This window comes from Pipistrellus hanaki (genome assembly GCF_964339955.1).
Source record: "Pipistrellus hanaki genome assembly, chromosome: 7".
Classification (NCBI taxonomy): Eukaryota; Metazoa; Chordata; class Mammalia; order Chiroptera; family Vespertilionidae; genus Pipistrellus; species Pipistrellus hanaki.
Genome location: NC_140509.1, coordinates 60,852,756 through 60,873,951, shown reverse-complemented (window position 1 = coordinate 60,873,951; position 21,196 = coordinate 60,852,756). Strand labels below are relative to the sequence as shown.

The 21,196-nt window shown below is 35.9% G+C and overlaps 1 protein-coding gene and 1 pseudogene across 8 annotated transcripts in view; one reads left to right on the top strand and one right to left on the bottom strand.

Moving 5' to 3' along the window:
- GRM1 (glutamate metabotropic receptor 1) overlaps nt 1–21,196 on the top strand; it is a 296,943-nt gene that overhangs the window by 86,330 nt on the left and 189,417 nt on the right. The window lies entirely within an intron of this gene.
- Nucleotides 13,382–15,878, bottom strand: LOC311626239 (isoamyl acetate-hydrolyzing esterase 1 homolog; annotated as a pseudogene). Its single transcript has one exon. The product of its transcript is annotated as an isoamyl acetate-hydrolyzing esterase 1 homolog (transcript).

Genomic DNA, 21,196 nt, shown 5'->3' with positions numbered 1-21,196 from the left:
GTAAATTAACTAACTGCAGTCAAGTTAATAATCATGCAAAAGAACATTCCTTCTTGGCTCTATGAAATTGCCTCTTTTGCAATGCTTCTTAAAATTGTGCTCACCATATATATATATATATATATATATATATATATTCATAATTTTAATAATGATGGCAATGATGACTATATTGATGATAGGACTTACCATATGCCAGGTTCTGTTCTAAGCACTTTTTTAATGTTAACTGTTTACTTACCAGAACAATATAATGAGATTGTTACTAATATTTTTCTCACATTGATGCATAGAGATGTAAAGAACTTGCCACAAAGAACTGCAGCACCAGAGCTGGGATTTGAATCTGGGCAATTTGACTTCAGAATCCATGTTCTTAATCACTAAGTTATTCTGGTGATAAGTTTATTGTTTAGTTTAAGAGATGTCATTACCCTTACTTTCCCTTCAGTTTTCCCTTTTTTCTGGAGATTTATTTTATTGTTATTGTCTTTGGGAAAAATCAACTGAATTATCTCTGTGAGAAAACTATTTTATATTTCTAATTATTCTCTATTTCTTTGAATCCTTTTTAGTTATCTACTAGTAATAAATGTTTCATATGATAACTCAGTAAAGGACTATTCTTTTCAAGCTCTTTATTTTTAATTTTTACATGATAATCCATGATACCATTCTCTGTTTGCACACCAGTCTATATCTATGGAATTCTATTTATATAGAAGCCAATTTGTAATAAATGGATAATATTTCTCTGAACCCTCATCACACCTCTGCTGCTGCCACTGCTGGCAGCGCAAGCCTTGGCTGGCCCTGGGCGGCTGGGCAGCCACATCTGAAGCTTGCCTGTGCCTGAAGCCAGCCCTGGGCTCCACCATCTTTGAGGATGTGACAGTCAATTAGCATATTCCCTCCTTATTGACTGTGAGTGCCGCCATCTTTGTGACAGTATGATGGTCAATTAGCTTATTCCCACTTTATTATATAGGATTACTACATTGTCTGATGTCTCCACTGTACAAAATAAACATCCCATAAAAATAATTAGGTCAATAACTTTCTATTTTATTTCCTCTCCCAAGTACATGGCCCTTACATTTCAAATGCCTATCCCTTATTGGTGTGTGCTGCTTTATCTGTCATCTTTCCTAATTCTGTTATCTTCTCAGCCATTAGACACACTTTCCATTATCTCTCACTGCAGAGAAATCGCCCCCAGCATCTAAAACTTGATCCATTAAAATCCTAACACTATGATTTTTAGTGGAAACAAACAGCATTAAGCACATATTTAAGAAATGGTTGGAATGGAGCAAATTTTTTTTAATTTGGAAAAAAGGCTATAGTTTCATTTTAAACAAAGAAAATACTTGTTTTTTACAATGTAATTTTTGGGGGGTTCTTTTTCTTCCAGGACCTGAACACATATTTGGAAAAGTGACCTCTTTACTCTTGAAACATAAGATGATATACCATGGTGTTATATTCACACACCTTTTTTTTTTTTTTTTTAATGAAAACTAGTTATTTCAGATCCAATGTTTTCATTATTAAAAAAGGGTAAATATATCTAAAGTTTGAAGCTTTTAGGCAGAATTTCAAAGCTTATGTACTATTAAGTAAATGTGGAGTTTCAGTGAAGTGTGACATTCTCCAAAGTGGATTATAATCAAGAGTCTGACAATGCCGATGATTATTTTAGGACAAGTGATGCTCACAGCTTACAGATACATAGCCTGGTTTTCTCTACATTCCCAAGGGCAAAGAAGTGTTTACTAACCTGCTGACAGTCCATACCTTCCTTAAAACACTCCTGCGCCAAAGGCAGGTTCATGAGAGCTTTATGGAAGATTACACTGTTAGAAAAGTGCTACAAGAAATATGTCCTAGGAAGGAGAGGGATTTGGCTCAGGTACTCTGGAGAATAAACATTATTTGTAGGATATTAAAAGGTATTCTGAGTATAGATCTTAGCCACAGAAATGCTCAGGATTTCCATAATAATTATTTTAAAAATTAAGTGTTATTTATATTATTTTTATATTGAATTTATTGAGGTGACATTGGTCAATAATATCATTTAGGTTTCAGGGGTATAATTCTATAACACAATATCTGTGGCAGATGGTTTGCATTCAGTTTAGTGATGATTAACCCTTCATACCAACCCATATTTTCATGTTTCAAATAATGGACATTTGAAAGCTGAGGCTCTACTGTCATGATCTCTACTTGCTTTTTTAGTATTAGAGACACTGAAGAGAAGGACTTCGAGTGCCTTCTGCATTGGCTCAGTTTGGGTGAAAAAGGAGGTCATTGTGATTTAGCCTAGTTTGTGTTTGAGACTGATCCAAGACAACAGGGAATTTATCTTAATACATTTTCATAGTTCATATGACAGTCGATTCCCAACCAAGCTGCACACCAGAAGCTTCAGAGAGGGGCATTTAAATTGCAGATTTCTGATTCTCATTCCAGGCTTTCAGTAGAATTTCTTGATGAAGGACTTTGGATCTTCTTCCTGGTCTTTTTCCTTTAAAGCAATAGATATGAGTTAAGTTTCAGAACCATTATTCTGAGATGCTTACATCCCTGCTTAGCACTCGGATGGCATTCCCTCTTAATGAATTGCTGACAGGACAGATTTGCAAAGGGAAGATGAAATGGAAACTTTATTTTACCTCTTTACCTTTGTTATTTATTTATTTATTTATTTTATTTCTTGGAATTTATATACCCTCAAGATGTTTGTTTTAAAGTAATAGTACATCTGAGATTAATAAGTAACAACGGTAATAACAGCAGCAGTAACAGTAATAAACACTATTTGCAACCATGCTTTCTGTCTTCTCCTGATGCCCAGTCTGGGTTATCGACCTGCCCTCTGAAAACATAGCCATGTCCCACTTTTCAGATGAATCGAGGTTCAGCGTGGGAAGCATTAAACTTGTGACAAGTTTAGCTTCAGTCATCTCTGAGTCGAAGGTTGCCCAGGGCTGACCAACTCCCATTCCTTGCTATTGCCAGAGTTGGGGGCTGATGACTGAGTTGCTTCATACCAGCTTATCTGCCTATATCATAAACCTAGGGAGTTTTTAAAAACTGTCAGCTTCCTGGACCTCACCACCTTTCGATTCTAATTCAAAATTGGGATGGATCAAGAAATTTGTATGTGCTTTTAATTCAGCCTTATGGAAATCCACCAATTTTAAGTATGCAACTTGATGAGTTTTGGTAACTATATAGTGAGGCAGAAAAATCCTCAGATAGAACATTTCCATCATTGCACAATGTTCCCTAGTGCCCTTGGCAATCACTCCTCTCCAACCCCTGGCCATAGGTAACTTGTGATTTGCTTTCTGTTATTATTACACTTTCGCCTTTTCTAGAATTTCATACATAGAGAATCACGTAGAATGTAGTCTTTTATGTCTGAGCTTCTTTTTCTTATTAAATTGGAGAAATGCTTTCAAGACACAACTATGCTTTGTATATATCAGTAGCTTTTTTATTGTTGAATAGTATTCCATGGCATGGACATTCATGTATAAGTCTTTGCATGGATACATATTTAATTTTCTTTAAGAAATTTCTAGAGGTGAGATTAAGCACCACAGGGTATTGTATATTTAACATTATAAGTTAAACTTTATGAGAATCTGCTGGACTATTTTTCAAAGTCACTATATAGTTTTGCAGTAGCACCAGCCGTGTATGCAAGTTTTAATTCCTCCACATCTTTACCAAGATAGTGTTGTGAGTCTTTTTACTTTTAGGTATTCTACTGGGTGTTTGGAGGCATCACTTTGTGTTTTTAATTTGCCTTTTCCTACTGACTAATAACCTTGAATTTTTTTATGTGCTTATTTGCCACGTTATTTTTTTTGGGGTAAATCCCTTGTATACATCTATGTCCATTTTATTATTAGGTTGCTTGTCTTATTATGAAGTAGTAAAAGTTCTTTATAAATTCTGGGCCAAATTCATTTATAATATACAGGGATGGGCAAAATAGCTTAATAATAATAATAATAATATTGTCATAATAAATAATACAAGAATAATCTCTGTGTTTCATGTACTCACAACTATAAACCTACTTTTGCCCCTGTATATGTATCTATATATTTTCTCTCAGTATGTGTCTCAAGATTCAGTTTTGTTCATAGTATTTTTAGAAGATGCAATGTTTTAAACTTCAAAAATCCAGTTATCAATTTTTTATTTTACAGTTTATTCTCTTTGTGTTCTATCAAAAATAGCTGTATCCACTCCAAGGGCATAAACATTTCTGCAGAAGTTTTACTAAGTGTACCAGTTTATAGTGCGGATTTTGTAATCCTAGCCTGCTCTCTGCTGTGGAGGTGCGGGCCAGCCCCCCTGTCCCTGTCTGTGTCTGCTCAGGGCCTCACCTGCGCATGCAACCTCCTCCTGTCCTTTTGTGACCCATTATGGCATCCTGGCCCAATTTGCATTATATATATGCAAATTGATAGGAAATTGATTATTTTTAGCATTCCATTTATTTTTTATTTTACTCTGTGTTTTTAAGAAACTGTGTAATCCAGGGTCATGAGCATTTACACCCATGTTTCTTTTCTAAGAGTTTCATAGTTTTATCTTTTACAGTTAGGTTGCTGAATCAGTTTGACTTAATTTTGTATAGGGGATGAAGTAAGGGCTTAACTTTTTCCTTTTTCATGTTGAAATACAATTATTCCAGCATTATTTATTGAAAGGACTATCTTTTTCATAAGTAACTGTTTTGGCATTGTTGTAAGAGATCAATTGAACATAAATATAAAGGTTTAATTTTTAACTCTCAATTTTGAACTGATTTAAATCTCTAGCCTTATGTACCACACTGTTGTGATTATGGCAGTTTTTTAGTAACTTTTGAAATAGGAAAGTTTGAATCATCCTGCCTTTTTATATTGTTCTGGTTATTTGGATCCCTTGAATTTCCATATGAATTTCAAGATTAGCTTGTAAATTTCTGCCCAAAAAAGGCAGTTGGTGTTTTGATAGGCACTGCATTTAATCTCTAGATCCTTTTATGGAGTGTTGCTATTTAACAATATGAAATATTTAAGTCCATAAATGGGATGTCTGTCCATTTAAATCTTCCTTAATATCTGTGAATAATATTTTTTGGTGTAAATGCATTGCAATCATTTTGTTAAATTTATTTTTAATTATTTCATTTTTTGATGCTATTATAACTTTATTTCTCTAGTGTAATGGTCAACCTTTCACAGATTATAGCTAAAACCCTGGGTAAATCAATCATTGGAGAAGTTATTTACTTTTACTCTCCTCAATTCTTTCAACTCCTAAGATCAGAACAAACCAAAGATTGCCCTCAAAAATTACCCATGCCCTCATTTAAGTGCATCAGTAACTAGGGAGTATGACCTAAAGGGCTTCTGGGTTTGGCATTCATCTCTAAGGAAGAGATAAACAGGTATATTTTCTCTTCTTTGCTTTGCAAATGAAGCACATCGTATAGTAATTAAAATTCACTCTAGTCAATGGCTATGGGAATTGCAAGCCTTACTAAAAACTCAAGGGAGCTGGAATTGCAAAATGGTCTCATTAACAAAGTGCAGAAGAGCAGCTTGCATGCATGTTTTGCCAACATAAAGTAGAATATTGAAATTGTTAGGCACATTCTTTTTCTCTCTGCAATAGGCTCATGCTTTTCCCTTTCTCCTTTGCTTCTCTGCCTTTCTTTTCCTAAGCTCCGAGTGCCCTTCTTTTGCCTCTGTAACTCCTTTTCTGAGCCCAGGCAGCCTAGCTGGCTCACCTTTTCTACCTCTGTGTCTTTTAAAAGAAACTTTCTTTTATAATTTGAAAAAAACAATTAAAACAATTTATTGATTTTGGGAATTTCACTGCATCTTATTGGGAAATTTTAGTATTGTTATGAAATCACTTAATGAAGCTTGCTTATAGTTTTAAAAGGATAATCTTGAGTTCATTAAGTATGTTTCAGGGTTAGAGATGCTTATAATTGTATCCCCAAGGCTTTGTGTCTTGAGTTTTCTGTGAAGAGGGAAAGGTGTTTGCTGAGCTAGATGTTCTGCAAAGAAAGACTTGTAAAATGCAAATAGTCTTCATCTATCTGAGATCTTGTAACCTCAAGGCTGGACTTGGGGAGAATCTGCTTTTGAACTCACTCAATTTGCTGTTGCCAGATCACGTTCTTGCTGATGATAACTTATTGTCACATGGGCCTTCCATATGGATAGCTCACAAGACATCTGACTTCTCTAGAGCAATATAGAAAGGAAAAGAGGGAGAGAGATGGAGGAGGGGGGAGAGAGAGAGAGAGAGAGAGAGAGAGAGAGAGAGAGAGATAGGAAAGAGAGAGAGAGAGAGAGAGATAGGAAAGAGAGAGAGAGAGAGAGAGAGAGAGAGAGAGAGAGAGAGAGAGAGAGAGAGAGAGAGAGAGAAAGGCAAGGTAGGGGAGGAAGGGAGAGAGACAGAGAGGGAGAGGTCATGGTTTATTTATAATATAATCATGGAAGTGATGTCCCATTGCTTTTGTCATTAGAAACATATCACTAGGTTTATTGGCATGAGGGAAGGTGCATGCACAAGAGATTGAATGCCAGAATGCAGAATGATTTTAGTGGCTGTCTATTGCAGATATAAAAACAGAACTACAGTACTTGCATTTGTAATTTACTTTTTAAAAAATAAGAATTTGGCTTGCATTTATTTTATGGCCTTGTTTTTAAAACTATTGAGGAATCATGTTGAAGCTTTTGCAATGGCACCATTAAAAGACATAAGTACCCAAATTTCATTTTCTGAGATTTGTAGCAGATATTTATTATAACCTCTAATTTTCTCTGGATGTCATCCATTCAAAAAGCTTTAGGAAAGCCTATCTCTATTTGCCTATACTAGAGGTCTGGTGCATGAAATTCATGCCCAGGTAGGGTCCTAGGCCTGGCCAGTGATTAGGCCAATCAGGGCCTTCTGGCTGCCAGCCAGGGCCTTCCTTCCTGGCTGCTGGCTGCTGGCTGGGGCCTTCTTTCATTCCGCAACACCCTCTGGTGGTCAGTGCACATCATAATGAGCAATCAAATTCCCAGTCTCCTAGTGAACTCCCGAGGTGACACTTTGCATGTTAGCCTTTTATATATAAAGATAGGTGATGTTTCTTGGTTAGATTTATTATATTATCCAAGAAACTTGAGGAGCAGTATATTAAAAACAGAAGCATTTTACTTTATAGAAGTTGGTTTACTTTATAGAAGTTGGTTTTTCTTCAAAATGGTAAATAGTAAAACAATACAATACACATAAGAATAAATGCAGAATTTATCCAAAATTTATCATAAATCCAAAATACCCTCTTCTGGCTCATTGAAATAAAAAAAGAATATCACAAACTGGAGTTTTCAAATCTTTATTTGAAAACTTTATTATAAACTTTATTTCATATTGCAAGGAAACTAACAAATAAAAGGGTTTATCCTCCTAGTGGGATAAGAAATGCCTAATGTCTCCCCTAAAGATAATAAGTTATATTGGGATTTGAAAATATACTATTACACTTAACAGAACATACTGGAACATTGGTTTATGCACACACGTCTTATATAAGAAAAGGCTAATATGCAAATCAACCAAACGGCAGAACAACTGGTCACTATGATGTGCACTGACCACCAGGGGGCAGACGCTTAATACAAGAGCTACCCCCTGGTGGTCAGTGAACTCCCACAAGGGAAGCTTTGCTCAGCCAGAAGCTAGACTCACAGCTGGTGAGCGCAGTGGCAGTGGCAGGAGCCTCTCCCGCCTTCACAGCAGCACTAAGGATGCCCTAAGCCAGTAGTTGGACATCCCCCAATGGCTCCCAGACTGCAAGAGGGTGCAGGATGGGCAGAGGGACTTCCCCAAGTACACGAATTTTATGCACTGGGTCTCTAGTCTATAATAATAAAAGCATAATATGCTAATTAGATTGGATAGCCGAATGACCTTCTGGACATCCTTTTGGACGTCCTTCCGGACAATCTTTCAGACATCCTTCTAGACAAAGCTGAGGCTTCGAAGGTCAAGGCAGTTAGCCATGGATGTGAGGGCTGGGCCCCTTGCATGAATTTTGTGCATTGAGCCTCTAGTATATTATAATAGCTTTGTGGCTTTGAAAAATACCTCTAACACTCCTCTGCTTTTATGAAAGGAAGACAAATAATTTTACCAAATATCATACCCATTTTGTACGTATTCTGTTGATTAAATGATAAAATAGAAGCATGATAAGTCTAGGGCACATGTGTCAAACACAAGGCCCGCGGGCCAAATCCAGCCAGCCAGGCCTTGCAATGTGGCCCGCACCACGCTGTCATCACTGCACTCCGCTGTCAGTTTATGACATTGTCAGTTTATGACTGTTCAGTAAACCATTCGGCCCGCGATTTAGGCTGGATTTTAGATTTGGCCCCTTCTCTGATTGAGTTCGACACCCCTAGTCTAGGGCCTCTATTTAGCTCATTGCTGAATCCCTAGTACCCCTATTACAGTGTCTGGAATTTAGTAGGTATTCAGTACATATTTGACATTAAATAAACCTGGCCAGTTTAGTACCTGACAGACAGAAACAGTCAATAAATGTTGGCAATTGTGAGGATCTATTCAGCAATATAATTGATTTTTCTTAAGTCAGTGAGGATCTTATAACTAGCAGTAGTCAATCAGAAACTTTAGAACCACCTAACAGGAGCAGGAAGAGATTGCTGTATTAGAAGATTTATTGGTCTGCATGGTTTTAAGTCATGCTATGTTGTCATTGTTTTTTTGTTTTTTTTTAGAATTGATGGATCAATAGGCTTACCTCCATTTTGAAGATTAAAGAAAATAGTTATAGTTTTAATGCCTCCCCATGGGGCTTATCTTGTCAATGGGGGTGAGGAAGTCAGTATTAAAAACTTAGAGATCCTCACTTACTTAATTTTTGGTTTAAATCACTTGCTTCTATCTCCTCTAGAATAAATAGCTCAAAAATATTTGAAAGAAAAAAAATCTATAAGTTTTCCTTTAAGATAAATTAAATATAGTTCTTTCATGTTTTCTAAGCAATAAGGAAATTTTATATATTATATGCCAAAATAATTAATTGATTTAGTAAATTTTAGAGGACATAATTATATCTTTTAACTAATTTTTCTAAATTGACTATTAAATTAGATCAAATAACTGCTCTAATAGAATAGTTTTCGATTAGTAGCCATAAGAGTTGGAAATACTTGAATTCTGGCTCCAGCTTCGCCACTCATGCTAAAAGACCTTGAGGAAGTTCTGCAACCATTCTATAGAGAAGCACAATACTAGTACCCACCATCAGGGCTACTGCAACCTTGAATGGAGGAAATGGAATTTAAATACTGAACAGAATTCTCCCGCATGCCATTAAGACAATACATATTAGCAAAAATTTTAGTCACATTACTAATGGGCTCTGAGCTTTCTTTTATTCCTGATGCATTATGTATTTGGCCTTAAGTCTGTAAATTTCCAAATGCAGCACAAAGACAGGAAGCAACCAAATAAGGGAGCCTTCTGTGCCTGACCTTTAGACCATTGTTCCAACATATGATTTCCTAGTCCCAACCCAGCGGAGTCACAAGAACTGACATGTACTAGTATTCCCACTGTGTCTTTCTCTGACAACTCATAGCAGCTATAATAGAACAAGGTAAAATAGGCTGAGTTACTTTTTAATCTTAAAAAATTTTAGATTCTCTTTCTGCTTGATATGTTCTGCAAGTAGTTTGCACAAGTTAAATTTCATTTTTCTTCCTCTAAGATACTATTAAAATGTGTTCTTAAATTTGGTTCTCCTTTATTTTCTATAAAACCCAATGTCTATATTTTTTTATAGGTATACTGTTCCTAAATTTCTGTTTCAGAAATTTTGTAGTGTATTAAAATTTGATATTTACATATTTGGAGCTATTCTAAGCCAGATAACTTATGAGTGACATTTTTGTAACATTAATCTCATCATTTTATCAGTTGTCATTACTTATATTGGATCTTTGCTTTCACTGGATTTTTTTTCACTTGCTCATTAAATATTATATACATATGTTACAATTTCAGCTTGGCCATTTCTAATCCTTGCCTTGTAAATACATTTTAAAGCAAAGTTATAGCCAAGAAAAATAACTTTGAAAGACCACTTCCTCATAGTTATATAAGTATTGTTCTTTATAGGTCATAGACAATAATTTATTTTTTTACAGAATTCTTCCCTTTTGGGTATTATTTTGATATACTTTACTTTTTAGAACAGTTTTTAGAACAGATTTACTGAAAATTTGTTAATAGTACAGTTCCCACTACCCAGCATTTAGTGTCTCACATTTTGTTATGATTAATGAATCAATATTGACACGTTACTATTAACCAGCGTCCGTATTTTATTCGTATTTTTAAAGTTTTTAGCTAATATCCATTTTCTGTTCTAGGATACACACATTACACTTAGCTGTCATGTCTCCTTAGGCTCCTCTACGCTGTGACAATTTCTCAGACTTTCTTTATATGTGATGACCTTGACAGCTTTGAGGAGTACCAGTCAGGTATTTTGTAGAATGCTATTCAACTAGGATTGTTGAATAACTTTCCTGCTGTTTTTTTCTCATGATTTGACTGGAATTACATGTTTTTGGGAGTAAGACCACAGAGGTAAAGTACCATTCTCACTGTATCATACCAAGATTTAGTAAATACTACCAAGATGACTAATCCTTGTTGATATTGAACCTAATTATCTACTACTTGTATATAAGAAAAATAATGTGCTCTTTTTTATTTTTATTTTAATTGTTTACAGTATTACATACTATGTCTCCTCCCCTCCCTCCCCCCCCCATCGACCCCTCCCTGGCCAATTCCATCCTCCCAGGTCAAGCTGCCACTGCCCCAGTGACCATGTCCATTGGTTATGCTAATATACATGCATACACATCCTTTGATTGATCTCTTACATCTCCCTCTACTCCCGCTGACCCCTGCCTTCCCTCTGAGATTTGACAGTCTGTTCAGTGCTTCTCTGTTTTTGGATCCATTTTTGTTCATCAGTCTATGTTGTTCATCATAGTCCACAAATGAGTGAGATCATGTGATATTTCTCTTTCTCTGACTGGCTTATTTCTCTTAGCATAATGCTCTCCAGTTCCATCCATGCTGTTGCAAATGGTAAAAGGTCCTTCTTTTTTATAGCAGCATAGCATTCCACTGTGTAGATGTACCACTGTTTTTTAATCCACTCATCTGCTGATGGGCACTTAGGCTGTTACCAAATCTTAGCTATGGTGAATTGTGCTGCTATGAATATAGGGATGCATTTGTCCTTTCTGATTGGTGTTTCTGATTTCTTGGGATATATTCCTAGAAATGGGATTATTGGGTCAAATGGGAGTTCCATTTTTAACTTTTTGAGGAAACTCCATACTGTTTTCCATAGTAGCTGAACCAGCCTGCATTCCCATCAGCAGTGCATGAGGGTTCCTTTTTCTCCACATCCTTGTCAGTGCGTGTAGTTTGTTGATTTGTTGATGATAGCCATTCTGACAGGTGTGAGATGGTACCTTATTGTTGTTTTGATTGCATCTCTCAGATGATTAGTGACTTTGAGCATCTTTTTACGTGTCTCTTGGCCTTCTGTATGTTATATTTTGAGAAGTGTCTATTTAGGTCCTTTGCCCATTTTCTTATTGGATTGTTTATCTTTCTTTTGTTTAGTTGTATGTGTTTCTTATAAATTTTGGAGATTAACCCCTTATTGGAGATAACATTTGGCAAATATGTTCTTCCATGCATTGGCTTTCTTGTTGTTTTGTTAATGGTCTCTTTTGCTGTCCAGAGGATAATCTGCTCTTTTAAAGGTCATGCTTGTTTGAATACCAAATATTTATGCAGATGTTGTGTTAATGCATTCATGTTTGGAACTGTCTGTTCCAGACCAACCTTCCCCTGCTTCATTCCAAACAACTTCTACTGGCATTGCTCAAGGTGAAGCTGAGTAAGAGGTAACCCTGTGATTTTAATTCAAAGCTCTCAATCCACCTAAAGAAGGATTCTTGTCTAAGCTAGAGGTACAGGAATGAAAGTGGGGTGTTGAGTATAATACATTGGAAGAAGATTTTATAAGAAATAGACACTGGTCCAAACCTAAATACTAAAAACTCTTAGTAATCTATTTTCAGATATAACTAAAGTATCAGACTACAAACTACTGAAGAATTACAGTTATACAAATTGGGAAAATATAGTGTGTGGAAGAAAATAAACTCAGCACTCTCATTTTCACATTTGTTCTTAGGACTAATCCTGGGACCACAATCTAGACCTAAGGCAGTAAGATTAATTTCAGACCTCACTGTCAGAAATGCACCGGTTATCCAGGACATTGCGAGGCTGGGCTTGCAGAGAGATGACCTTGGTGATATCACTTAAACATTTGAAGAAGGAATGGGCTGGTTTCAATATAGTGTCGATAGATTGAACATTCTGCTTATTCATTTACATGAGAGGAAATTGGAGGACAAGGTACCCATTGTTTAATTTGTATAAGTGGGTAGCATGCCCAGAATTAGAACTCAAGTCTTCAGTTTTCCTAGTCTCTATTCCTTTTCTTTCTAGAATTTTTAGAAATCTTCATAAAAGTTTATTTACATTTTGTATTATTTAAGTCATATCTATTTTATCCAGAATTCTATTTTAACTGTGTGGGGTTTTTTTTGTTGTTGTTGTTTTTTTTTGTTTTGTTTTGTTTTTTATTTATTTTTTTTTTTTTTCATTACAGGACCAACTTCTATAAGGGCTTTATTAGATTTTGTTTTTGCTCATATTGGGCATCAGACTTTCTAATTACATATTACTTTATTTTCATTGATGATGAAAGGCAAAACTAAGCCTTTGTCTTTTCTTTTTTTAAATATATTTTATTGATTTTCTACAGAGTGGAAGGAAGAAGGATAGAAAGCTAGAAACATCGATGAGAGAGAAACATCGACCAGCTGCCCCCTGCACATCCGCTACTGGAAATGTGCCCGCAGCCAATGCACATGCCCTTGACCGGAATCAAACCTGGGACCCTATAGTCCGCAGACCGACGCTCTATCCACTGAGCCAGACCTGTTTCGATAGCTTTTGTCTATTTTCATTGATCATGCAAAAGAGGAAAATAGTCCTCACTGATTCTGAGATCATCATATATTATATATACTTTTACGCACAAAACAAATTATATATTAGACCACTTAGGGAGATAAATGTGAAATAAAAATTGTATGGGGTGATATCAATTGATGAGTTTCTTTCTACTTCTATTTTAAGAAATAACTGACTGGTTTTTGTCCTATGGGTTTTGAAACTTTAATAATTTCAATTTTTTTATATAAAAAATGGACTGTAGCATTCCAATGTCACGAATGTAAAGTTTATTAGAATTGGTTTTTTTCATAGTACCTTATAAGCTTTTTATGGTTTATTTTTTCTAGCTCACAGCCTGGTTGTTCTTTAAATAAACTGAACTCTAGCTATAGAATTATCTTCAAAAAGAGTACTATCTTAATATGTGACTTGAAGCAAAATTGACTTTTGAGTAAGAACTCACTTTCAATAATTTAAAAAATTATAATTATAACTATAATTCTGATGGGCTCTAGTTATAATGGCTGAAGAGACATAATCCTGGTTTAACTAGAAATAACCTCAACATGATGACACACTTAAAACCCAAAGGTTATGAAATATAAAATTATAATAAAACATCTGCTGGGGAGCATTTAGACCAAGTAAAGAATGACACCATTTTCACTTCTCAAAAACTGAGGATAATTTTATAAAATTAATTTCACTGGGGTGACACTGGTCAACATGTTCATATAGATTTTAGATATGGTTTTCCATGTTACAAGGCCTGTATATTGCATCATGTGTCTACTACCCAAAGTCAAGTCTTTTCCAGTCCCCATATATTAGGACCTACTTCTCCCCTCACCTTCTTCCCTCTGACCACCACCACACTGCTGTTTGTGTTCATTAGTTTCAGTTTTATATCCTACATATGAGTGAAATCATATGGTTCTTAGCCTTTACTAACTGACTTATTTCACTTAGCATAATATTCTCAAGGTCTATCCATGTTGTTCCAAATGGCAAAAAAAGATGAGGATAATTTATTTTGTTTTTTTTTTTTCTCCATTTATAATCCACAAGCTGCTCCAGATGTACTTTGTAGCTGTGACACTGGTGACACCTGCATCCATCAATCATATTTAATATCAAAACAACATACCTAGGTACCAAGCCTCCTTGAAAAATTATAATGCTTTCATTAATCTTGGTAGCAAATGTCAGTGTTTATTGTTCCAGGGTCGTGAGCAAAGGTTTAAGCTTGATGAAGATATATTCTTTGATCAGTTATCTTGGGGTTTTGATGCATGAGTGTTATCTTGTTCTGTAAAGTAACAGCCTTCCTTTTCTGTATGGTCTCCATCTCTGAGAAGACAGCTCTGGCTTTGCTTCTGCTGTGCCAGTAAGGGAGCAGCAGTGGCAGGAAGGAGGCTTTCTTCTCTACCAATAGCCAAAGACCCGAGAACAAAAACTCATTTCCCTTTGGTGATAAATGTAATTTATCTGACAAGATGAAAAGTCCTGATCACCCTCCTGCATTAGGGCCTGCAGGTCAAGCATATTAGTCCCATAGTCTGGGGCTACCTGTAATCAGGTGCTAGTGTATTCACCAACAACCAAATTCAGGTGATTTAACTTGCAACCTTGCATGAAGCACGCCTTTTCCTAAGCTGCCTCACAGAGAGGGGGCAGCATGATGAGAAGGATTCTGCTCTCAGAGGTATGGGGGTTTCAGGTACTGCACCATGCTCTTTAAATTTGCCACATACTCATCCAGTGGGGTGTGCTGCTTGGGATTCTCATCTTTTAGTGCACTGTCATTGGCATCAAAGAAAATTTTAACTGTTACTGGATTATCCAAAATGTTCCCTTTCCTGACTAATCTTGGAAGGATCATTTTGGCTCACCTAGTATGATAGTCTGAATATCCACGATTCAGAACATCACATTTTCAGACCAGCTTGTCAGACAGTAATGTACCCCCTCTACCCTGCTGGAAAGACAATTTCCACATGACTTGAATGTGTCTGGAAAAAACAGGCTGGGGCTGGAGAGGCAGGCAGGGTGATCAACTGAGGATAATTGCACTAACACACCTCAGATACACAAATAGATGTGTAGTGCACGTGGATAACAAATGCATTTCGAGAGATTGCAGTGAATACAAAATGATCTTAGAAGGAGGCTAGGGAACTTGAAATGTTCACACATAACTTGCCACCTCTTAAAAACAAAAAAAGTGCATAAACTCTCCAAAGAGTAATGGTGAGAAATGAAGTGTTGTAGGCACTGAATAATGAAGTCTTCATGATAGTTAAACAAAATATGTTTTATGTCCTCACTGTAAGTTATGAACATGGTCAAGATTGAGAAGAAAACTCCAAATAACTTAGTTTTCAAATGATAGAAGAGGAGATGTACATCCTTAACTTGTCACTGTTGAATACAAGTGCACTCTGTCATGATTACCATTGTATTCCCAGTATATCTACAGCATTTATTATGTTATAACTGTTTAATATATTTTTGTTGACTGACTTCTGGGGGAAAATATTGGTACAAATTGAAATAACCGCAGAATATTAAAAATTTATAGGTTGACTCAAAATATTATTTTAGTTCAAGCAGTTAATTTCTCCCTTCTCCCAAACCATGAATAAGTTGAGTAGTTTTGTCTCCTTGTCTTTTCAAATGTACAATACTATGGACCAAATGTCTGACTCCACTGAAAAGAGAAGGCCAATAAATATTGGTTCAGGATGATTGACAATAATTATCAATTTGTAGTCATTTTTGATAAATTTTAAAATAAAAGTGGGAGGAAAAAAATATAGTTAGTAAGAGTAAATAAAATATTATTTTTGGAACAGAGTAATATAATTTATAGGGAAATAAAATAAGCAAAGAGATAATTAAAAAGGAAAGTGAGCCGAAGCCGGTTTGGCTCAGTGGTGGAGCGTCGGTCTGTGGACTGAAGGGTCCCGGGTTCAATTTTAGTCAAGGGCATGTACATTGGTTGCGGGCACATCCCCGGTGGGGGGTGTGCAGGAGGCAGCTGGTCGATGTTTCTCTATCTCTCTCCCTTCCTCTCTGTAAAAAGTCAATAAAATATATTTAAAAAAAAAAAAGGAAAGTGATTGAGAAAGTGTAAATGTTTTAGTCATAAAAAATTTTGAAGAGCTTTATCAAGAATTTTCATACCTTAGCTAAAAAGTTCTCATTTCATTTAAAGTAAACTGATTGTACATATGAAAAAATTACTAGTCTACTTCGTTATTGTTAACTTTAACTTTTTTACTCACATCTCATTTTCACAGGATATACTTTAAAATTATTTTGTGTTGAACCATATAAGTTTTACCACCTAGGGTTTGAAAACAGATTTATTTTATTAATAAGCAGGAAAGACCGGAGGGTTGATTGTTAGAGTGCTTTTCCTCTTTTGAATTTGTCTTGATTGCAAGAAATTACCTAATTTCATTCCTCAGTTCTCCCTAAGTCAGTTACAGCTGTACATACAACAGTATCTGAATTTAAAATATAGTTTAAAAAAATCATTCATTTGAATATCCTATTGGAAGAACAGGCAAAACTCTGATGGTAATGATTACTTGCCCGTTTTTCTTGCTCTTTAAAGAAAATACTTGGCAAAACTACATAAATGTGCTTTAAACTTTAGACTATTAGCTCATCCATATTGGATCCATTCTCAGAAAAACTTTTTCTTAGCTTTGCTAATTGGAGTACACATTTTTAGCATCACAGATTTGCATATAAATTTTTTTCCTGAACCAAAATGAATCATGGTAGTTGACAATATAAAATGAGTTATAGATGCTGGGGTTAAATCAATGAAATATTTCACTCTAATACTGTCTTTGAAGAAAGTTATGAATCAGGGACAGAGTATCTTAGGCAAACCGGTTATCAATATTTCCTCATAAAAATTGGTAATAAAAAATGCTGGTTTTGCCCAAACCGGTTTGGCTCAGTGGTAGAGCGTCGGTCTGCGGACTGAAAGGTCCTGGGTTCGATTCTGGTCAAGGGCATGTACGTTGGTTGCGGGCACATCCTTGAGGGTGGGGGTGTGCAAGAGGCAGCTGGTCGATGTTTCTCTCTCATCGACATTTCTAGCTATCTCTCTCCCTTCCTCTCTGTAAAAAAATCAATAAAATATATATTAAAAAAATACTGGTTTGCCTTATTCAGAGTATCAGTTTGGTTACTACAATAAAATGAAACTAACAATCTGGAGGTAGGCACTGCAAAGCTATAGGGGCAGTTCTACTCTGTGAGGTCTTCTAGATATTCAATTTCCTTCTCGTTGCTGTTCAGTCATTCTCTCAGATATTGTGCTCATCTGCAAAGTTCAAAGGGGATCACTATCCCATCTATGTCCAGTTTGGGAGAGAAGAAAGAAGACTAGTAAGGACCTTTTCCCTTTAGAGCAGTCCATGGAAGTACATCCATTACTATCCTCATATCTCATTGATAGGAGTTTTGTCACAGTGCCATAGTTAGCTCCATGAGAGATTGAGAAGTTTGTTCTTTCTTTTGGTTGGGGTTGAGCCCACATAGGAACTCATTAATCAAGAAGGAGAGAATGGCCTGGATGGCATGGCTCAGTGGTTGAGCCAATCTATGGACCAGGATGTCTGGGTTGTGGGCTTGATCCCCAGTGCAGGAGACAGCTGATTAGTTATTCTCTCTCATCATTGATGTTTCCATCTCTCTCTACTCTCTGAAGTCAATAAAATACATATTAAAGGAAATAAAGGAATGAATTTTAGGAGGCAACTGTCACTTTCTTTCCTACTTCTCAGCTCTTAGACGATATGAATATTAGCTGATAAAACAGTAAAAATAGTAGTTTCTGGTCTTGAAATCAGCTACCAGGACCTGGATGGGAATATAGCTAAAGGATTGTAAATACATCCTCGAATTTTAGATTCTATATATAAAAAGAGGGCTAGAATTAGATGATCTCTGTGTTATTTTTCTATACCTTGTATTATGGCCTAAAAATTATTCTTTGTATCTTCCTTAAATAATTCTGTGAGCCTCACCTAGAATTTTTGTACCTAGGGTGACTGTGTGATGTTATCCTGTTTAATCTGGATACTTTTCTTTCCTTAGTCAATTTCTTTCCTTAGTCTGACTCCTGTGGTTGGCACTTCCAATTATTACTCTCACTTATGTCTCTTGCTTACGGCATAAATATTTACATTCTGGTCATTTCTTTGTGTGGTACTATAAAACTAGGAATACATTTGAAAAGGGAAAGATATACCTCAGAAGTATGGCAATAATCAGGCCATCTAGTCTGTAAATCTCAGCTGGAGTGTGTGTTTAAATAGGTCTCCTCCCCACTGAGAACCCTGCAGCACTGTAAAATGTAGGACCTGGAACATGGCTGGATTTAACCAGGAATTCAATATTAAAATGGGTCACCTCGGACAATAACACTTGTCAGATGATAAAAGTTTAATAGGATTATCACAAATCTTGGGTTCAGCCTATTCACTTAGCTTCTACCTATCTTGTTTTAAATTAGTTTGAAAAACAACAGAGAGGGATACAATTATAGTCACACAATTGATCTTTGAATCAGAGGAAATGTGATTCAACCTCCATTCCAAAGCAGAACTCTTTTCAACTTCTCAAACATTCTCACTCTCTTTCGGCTTGATTGGAAACTCCCTGCCTTCTGAGACAGCTTATTGTTCTATTGTTTTCAATATTAAGAAATCCTCTCATTTTGTGCGGGGGACCTCTTTTCCTTTTTTTAATGAACTACATTTGAATTATCTGGGGGGCAAGGGGGGGAACCTCTTTAAATGCTGATATCCATTCAATGGCATTCTTCTTGATGTGGAGGCTTATTATTTAAAAACCCCAAATGCCTGCATGAATTCAGTTCCATTAACCAAATCTTTATTAAATGCCTGTGGTAAGAAAATCATTGATTTCCTATACCTATGTATTTTCTATTAGTCAGATGGGCTATGGTATGCGGTAGTAACACACAACTCTACTGTCACAGTGGTTTAAAACAACAAAGAGGTAGGGCTCTCATTATAGTCATCTCAGGTTTTCAGAGTTCTGCTTCATGTTGTTTTCATTCAGAGATGTGGAGCCTGATGAAGTTTTCATGATCGGTAAGGTTGTTGCTTAGCATGGAAATAGGGAGGAGTATATTGGAGCACTTGTATTGAGAAACTTTCACGTGATTAACGTTGTATTATGAAAGGGAAGTGAAATCCTACCATGTGTCTGAAAGAAGGCAAACCAGAAATATTCGTTCTCCAATAAAATAATAATGAGAACATGTAGTATTTGTTCAATAAATGGTCATTTGTCTTTTTAAATTAAATTTATTAGGGTGTCATTGTTTACTAAAATTATAGGTTTCAAGTGTACAATTCTATGATACATTATCTGTATGTTGCATTGTATGCCCATCACCCAAAGTCAGATCTTCTTTCATTACATGTATCTGACCCCCTTGACCATTTACTATCTTTCCACTGGTAACCACCATACTGTTGTTTGTATCTTATGAGTTTTTGTTTGTTTTTCTTGTTTGTTCATTTGTTACTTTCAGTTTTATATCCCACATGTGAGTAAAATCATCTGGTTCTTGACCTTTTTATTTAATTTTAAATTGATTTTGATAGAGGAAAGAGAGAGAGAGGGAGAGAGAGAGAGGGAGAGAGAGAGAGAGAGAGAGAGAGAGAGAGAGAGAAACATCATTGTGAGAGAGAAACATTGATTAGTTGTCTCTCACATGTGCCCCGGCTGAGATTTGAACCTACAACCTGACCGGGAAATGAACTCACTCCCTTTTGGTGTCTGGGACGACACTCTAACCAACTGAGCCGCACCAACTTTTAATGTCTGACTTATTTCACTTAGCATGAATTCTCAAGATCCATTCATGTTGTCACAAATGGCAGTATTTTATCTTTTCTTATGGCTGAGTAGTGTTGTGCAAAATATACTGAACTTGTCCCAGGTAGACAGCCCAAAAGCCCCATCCAGTGATACATAAGTCTCAGACAAAGATATCTGGATAATAAGCAGTAGCCTGCATATTAGGTCTGAATATGGCTCCTTTTGATCTGGAGACGTGAATTTAAAATATAAGATAATTTCCCACCACAGCCCCTTTGTGCCCTGGTAAAAGTAGCATAGGATAATTTCATCAAACATTCCTATTTGTAAAGGGGATAATGAAAGACATACAGCAGATGCTGGTCTGGTCCAGAGCAATTCTGTTACCCCATAGAACCCACATTGTGAAGGCAGTTTCCCTTAGTGTTGGAGAGCATTACATACACAGGTCTGGTTCCTAATGGTGGAGACCTAAGTAGTTTCTAAGGCACTGCCATAATAAATATTCCTGTCCCTTTTTGGACCTGTGAAAGTATTTCTCTGAGAAAAATACCTTGGAATGTAATTACTGAGTCAGAAGGTATTCACTTACTTGATTTTCACAAAATTTGGCCGATTTGCTTTCTCAGGTAGCTGACCCAGTTTACTTTCCTATCAGCAGAATATAGGAATTTGATCTTCTCATAACTTTTTTACACTTATTTTTAGTCCCCATTCTTTTTTCTTTTTCTTTTTCTTTCTTTCTTTTTTTCTTCTTTTTTTTTTTTTAAATCATTCTAATAGGTATTCTGTGATTCTCTCAACATTTTAATTTGCATAGCTCTCATCATCAGTGGCTTAAAAATATTTTGATGATGATGTTAGCAATTTGGCTTCTCCTTTTTTTGGCATTGATCTATTCATATATTCTTTGTTCAGTTTTATGCTTTGTCCACTGAACCACCTGTTTTCTAATGTCTACATTATCCACTAATGACATTTTTTATCATTATTTGCCAGCTTCCATAGTATATGCCTACCTCTATACCTTCAGAGTCTGTATTATAGTTTTCATCTCTGTTATATTTTGAACCTTCAAATCAATGATACAAAATCCAATGTTGATATTATATTTTCTTAACTTTCTCAGCTATACCAG